Consider the following 5,949-nt stretch of genomic DNA (forward strand, 5'->3'; position numbering starts at 1 on the left):
AACCAAAAAAAAAAAAAAAAAAGTGTGTGTTCTCGTTTTAATTCCAGATGTGGGATGTGGGGCTGCTTCGGACTGCCCACAGCAGCTGACTATGATTTGCCTTGTGCTCTAGCAGAGGCTGCAGAGTTTCTGGGAGTGTGAGATGTTTGGGATCCTAGGAACTTTTCAGAGGGTACGTAAGTGCTAGGACCCGAGAGGCGGGGTTGATGGTTGGTGGTTGTTCAGTGGGGGTTGTTGGTAGTCATGCTGGGAGGAGAAGTTATATCTAGGGCTTTCCCCACTCCCCATCCTTCTTTCTCTCCTATCTAGTGATAGGGAGTGAAAGGAGGGGGAGAGGGGGAGATAAAGGGTGGGAAAAGTAGCAAAGACCAGAAACATGGCCTCTCCACATGCTGCAGACAGAGTAAGGGGACCACACTGTCCTTATTTTCCTGATGTGCACCCTGAGCTACAGACTGGCACGAGAGCAATTGGGATATAGAGTTGCTGTTCTAGTATCAGGGACTTTCTCTCTGACCTATTGGCATGCCTCGTACAGTGACCCCACCCTTGTCACGATGAGTCACCACCATAAAGACCTAGATCTGCTGCCTTCCCAGGACCCTCAACCTGTCCTGCCTGGATCTGCAGCCTTTGACCCTCCATGGGTGGGGGACTTCCGGAAAAGGCAAATGAGCAGCTTTCCTCCAGGCCCTGCGCTGTCACTTTCAAAATGTGGCAGGACCTTGCCCCATCCCGGCCACCGCCCCTTTCAGTTTCACTCCTTACTGGATTTGTCTGGGGCCAGGATAGGGCCAGTGTGAAAGAGCTGTATGTCTGCTCACCACAGCACCCGCACATGGATGTGGGGGTGCAAGCCTGGAACAAGACAGCGGGGTCTAGGGACAAAAGATGGAGGCACGGGAGGACAAGCCAGCCAGGCTGGTCTGAAGCCACCTAGGAGTGCTGCATCTGACCTACTATCCATCTCCCTGTGGTCAGTGTGGACACATACTGGCCAAGCCAATGTCTTCCCCAGCACATATGATATCTCTGCTGTCCCCAGACCCTCAGCACACAGACCCAGACATAGCTGGCTGTTCTTCATAGACCAGCAGGACCGTCTCTGTCCCTTTGACCACACAGGGTCCACTACTGGGAGCAAGAGGAGCAAGAGGACAGGACAACCGTTGACATCAGGGCTACCTCTAGTCACTGTCGGCACACTGTCCCTTCACAACTGCCAGCACAGAGTCCTCACCACGGACAGAGCTGAGCTGCGGCCACATAGGAGGCCACTGTGCCTGTCCTCATCTAAAGGGCCCAGGACAAGATTCCCAGCCATTCTCCAGAGTCCCTGATGTGACTTGGCTAGGGTCCAGACCTATGACCCATTCCCAACCTTACAATCACACCCATGGGCTTCGGAGGTGCACAACCCACCCTGCTTTGGAATGCCCATGTATCAAGTTCATCTGTAGAGTTTCCAATGCACTAAGTCATTCAAAAATTACCTCTACATAGCCCTAGACTATGTCACACACACCCGCTTCCCAAAGGAAGGCCTGTCCACACAACAGTTACCTCATCCCTACCTCCCTGCCCCAAGCCCTACAAACCCTCCTCCCGAATCTGGATCCTTCCCACCACAGGGAATGTGTGGCCTTCTGTGTCTGTATCTCTGAACACAATGTCCTTGAGGTCTCTCCACACTGTCCTAAGCACGCGGTACCACAAGCATAAGGACAAAAGTCTCAGCTAAGTCCTGGCTCTGAAATCCCTTAACCCGGCCAAAGCAGGTGCCCACCTCTCCCAGGGAGGTGGCAGCCCCTGTCAACAACCTCCCACAGGAAGCCAGTTCCTCACCCAAGCGCCCGCAGGCTGGAGACTTGGCGCTCCAGGGGTGGGAGTGTGCTGGGGACAGGCCAGGATAAACCGGGTGACCTTGTCCTCAGGTTGTCCTCCATGCTGCCCCCCCCCCTTACCACAGGGCCCTTAGTTATGGAAGCAGCAAAAGGAGCTGTAGACTGCACAATTGATAGCACAACCATGTGAGCCTCACGGGCGACTGAGAAGAACACTTGGCGTGCAAACACACACATGCACACAGCTCAGACTTGACTGTGCTCACACAATTTACTGGATGGCACATACAGGGCTGGGGCCATGTTGGCAATGTATGATGTGGACCTTCATCTGTATTCAAACTCATAATTTCAGATTATGTCACACACATTCCCTAGCAGGGAAGCAGTCAATCTCACCCTGTGGGGGTCTGGAGGAGGCAGCAGAGACAGTCCCCTCTTTATTCTGCTTCTGGGCCAGTGTTTCCTACTGGCCCTGCTCAAGGGGCCCTGGTGTGTAAAGCTAGGACTGCACAGGCAGGCCTGTGAGTCTCTGGGCCTCAGTTCCCTCTTATGTGCCTGCATCCACTTCCACCCAGGGAAGGAAACTGCCCACACTCCAGAGCCCAGAGAAGCTGCCACTGGTAGGGCCAGGCTGCCCATTTCTCCTTAAAGGTAGGAGCAGAGCAGAAGTCTGCCAGGATTGACTGATGGCCACAGAGGTGCCTCTCTATCACTGTCATACGCAGGACTGGGCTGGCAGGTCCCTGCCTTCGTCATTCCCAACTGGAAAGAGCCTCAGCAACCCAAGGCTGGGCCCAAGGGCTGTAGAGAAGGGACAGGAGAAGTTGGGGATTCAGCTAACCAGGCCTCCCAGATAACAGAGTCCAACCATTGATTGCTATTGGATCAGGTCCCTAGCACAGCCGATCTCAGGGAGAGAGGCACTTGTTCCTTCAAATGTCCCCAGTCCCACATGGCAGAGCCAGTCCCAATCATGCCAGGTTCAGGCAACGCCTCGTCTCACGTGTTCACTGGGGTCCCAGCTCAGCTTGGTACCTCGAGGCCCTTTACCACATCAGAAAACTCACCAGCAGTCGTGCCACCCCCAAGGCCAGGCTCCCCATCACTCCCCACTCACAGGGTGCAGTGGCCGGCAGGCACCAGACAGCCAGGGCAGGAAGGCCGGCTGCTCCCGAGCGGGAGGGACTCAGGGCCTCACAGGCATTCCGGGAAGCAGAGCCGGGGGATGGCCCAGACCTGACACACTCATGCCTTTTTTTTTTTTTTTTAAACTTTTCAGAGCGTTAATCATGACATCTGAGGAGACACCCTGAGATCCCTCCCTCACCACCAGGCTACTTCAGCCGTGTCCCTCTAGTGCATCTCTAGTACACCTGGGATGGTGGCACCCACTTTCCCCCACTTAGCTCCCTGGTGATGTGGTTTCAAAGTCACTCTCTACACATTCTCCCAACCCAAACAAGAAGAAGAGACGTGAGGGACGTGGCTGGGACCAGTGGTGGGGCCAGGTCTGGGCATCCACCCAGGAAACCCAGTGAGGAGACTCCCTGATAGCCAGGGGTCCTGAGAACCCGCAACGCTGAGGACATCAAGTTGGGTAGGAAGGGACAAAAATACCTCAGGGGTGCCAAGGTCAAAGACCACCAGAAAACGAAAGGGTTCAAAAAGAACACTGAACTGGAGTTGATAGAAAACAACAGAAAAGAAAGGTTAAGGGTCATGACTGAGCCTGGGGTCAAAGGATCATGGCACAAGGTGGGGGTTGGGGTTCCCTCCCAGGACCAGGGTCAAGGGCAGGAGTCTGGGGAAGGCAGGGCTCAAGGTCCCCAGGGTGCAACCCGAGTCTCAGGAGAGGGAAGGTCCTGGGTCACTAGGAGGACAGGGTCCCCGGGATGAGGTTAAGGTTCACTAGGAGGACAGGGGTCCCAAGGTAAGGTTAAGGTTCAACTGTAGAAGGAGGGTAGTGGTCTGTTAGGGTCAAGGTTCAAAGTAGATTGTCGGGGATTCAAGGTGCAGGAAATAATAAGGGGTACCTCCAAGGACCCAATACCAGGGTCAAGGCTAGGAGTGACAGGCTGTGGACAAGATTTCCAGGGAAGGAAGGGTTCTCACCACCAGAGACGGGAATCCGGGTCAGCCAAAAGGAAGGGGGGGGTCCATAGGAAACTGGGGTCAGTGTCAAAGACGGACCACGGAGGTCGCCATAGGAGTCAGGGTTCCCAGAGAGAAGGGTCAAAGAGGAGTGAGAGAGGTGCACGGGGATGGGGGAGTTCCCGGGAAGAGCCTAGAGGCTCGCCGGCTGGGGACGGGGCAGGGGTCGCAGGCGGACGTGGGGTCTCGCCTCACAGAGCGAGATGGGGCGCACAGGGGTCGTGACTGGGGGCGGGGTCAGGGGGTCGCGGGGAGGGTCAGAGGTCGCGCGCGGTGCGGCACCCTCCTCCGCGTCCGCTCCCGCCCTGCAGCCCCGGAACGGCCGCGAGAAGCCCGGAACCAGAGCCTGGCCGCACGAGTCGCGTGGGGATCGCGAAAGGGTCACGGTGGCGTCTCGGGCCGGCGCCTCACCTCAGACCTGGTCGCTGAGCCCGCGACGCCTCAGCTTCCCGGAGCCTCTCAGCGGCCGCCGCTCACTTCCGGGTTCTGGGCGCCATGTCGCCGGCGGCGCGCACTTCCGCTTCTGCGAAGGGGCGCGGCCTTAGGGGCGGGGCCTCTTGGGGCAGGGGCAGTTCTTGCTACTTGAGGGAACTGGACCCCCTTCTCTGTCCCCTGCCAGTGAACTTGACTTTGCACTTGCCCTGGCACACTTGCAACATCAGACCCCACCAACCTCTTACCCCCTTACCCCTCCGCTCCCTTAGTACTATCTAGAAGTCCTATTCTCTTTTCTTTNCTTTTTTTAGACAGTCTCACTATGTGGCCTTGTCTGGCCTAGAACTCACAAAGATTCACCAGAACTCTACAAGTGCTGATGTTAAAAGCATAAACCATGCTTGATCCAATCTCTTAAACCCACTAGAGACCTAATCCATGTGTCTCCCTTCTCAGTCCAGACCTAGGGCATTGGCCTCAGAGGGGCTACAGCCAGTTCAGTCACCATCCCTTTCCCAGCTGGGTATCATGAATTCAGACCCAGAGGCACCACCATTCAGAAGCCTGTGTCCTGGAGCCCTGAGATTAGATTTGCCCGTAAATAAATAAATGAACTGTATGGATGCTGCTTTATCTCCATGTAGCTGGCTGTCCTGGAACTCCCTCTGTAGACCAGGGTGGCTTTGGACTCAGAGATCTTCCTCCCTCTGCCTCCCAAGTGTTGACATTAAAGGCATGTGCCACCATCCCAGAATGAGAACCTGATTCTTTATTGTGTCCCTAGAAAACCCCAGTCTGGGGGGCAGGAAACCAGGACTATCTGTCCTCAGGGAAGGAGACTCAGGCAGGAGTCCCTGCACAATGGTAAGGATACCACTGGGGATCTTAAGCAGTAAGGCTATAGAAACGTGGGTTTTAAGTTTAAGCAGGAGTTTGTCACGTAGACCAAAAGGAAAGGCAGTTTGGGTGAAAGAGAAGCTGTTTAAAAGCCTGGTATAGCCGGGCAGTGGTGGCACGGCATACGCCTTTAATTTAATCTCAGCACTGGGTAGGCAGAAACATACCCTCTCAGTGATTTCAAAGCTAGCCAGGGCTACGCAGAGAAGCAATGTCTTGAAAACCAAACAACAATAAAAAAAAAAAAGCCTGGCATCGTGGGTTGGGCAGACAGCCTGGGGTGAAGCACTGAGGACCTGAGCTCTAGCCCCAAACCCAGGCGTGGTGGCACGGGCCCAGGCATGGATTATCCCAGTACTGCAGAAGCAGAAGCAGGAGGGTTCCTAGCCTGGTGGGCACATTCCAGGTCCAGGAGGGACCAAGTCTCAGGGAGCAATACAGGTGGTTCCTGAGGAGTAGTTTTCAAGGTTAACGTATGACCTACACACACGTGGTCACACACTATACACAAACACATACACCCGCGCACACACAGAATAAAGAGTTTGGAAGTGTGAGACCCACAAGGAGGCCTGAGTCCCACATCCAAGAATCCAGTCCCCTCTCACCTTCGTCCTCT

The 5,949-nt window shown here is 55.2% G+C and overlaps 1 protein-coding gene across 2 annotated transcripts in view; it reads right to left on the bottom strand.

Annotated features, from left to right (window-relative positions):
* The window catches only part of Sbno2 (strawberry notch homolog 2), a 46,254-nt gene extending 41,749 nt beyond the window's left edge, over positions 1–4,505 (bottom strand). For both annotated transcript variants that reach the window (XM_021204606.2, XM_021204605.2), the window contains exon 1: positions 4,410–4,505. The gene's annotated coding sequence lies outside the window, so the exon portion shown is untranslated. The remainder of the gene's footprint in view (positions 1–4,409) is intronic.
* Positions 4,506–5,949: the final 1,444 nt, after the last annotated feature.

This window comes from Mus pahari, chromosome 9 (genome assembly GCF_900095145.1).
Source record: "Mus pahari chromosome 9, PAHARI_EIJ_v1.1, whole genome shotgun sequence".
Taxonomy (NCBI): Eukaryota; Metazoa; Chordata; class Mammalia; order Rodentia; family Muridae; genus Mus; species Mus pahari.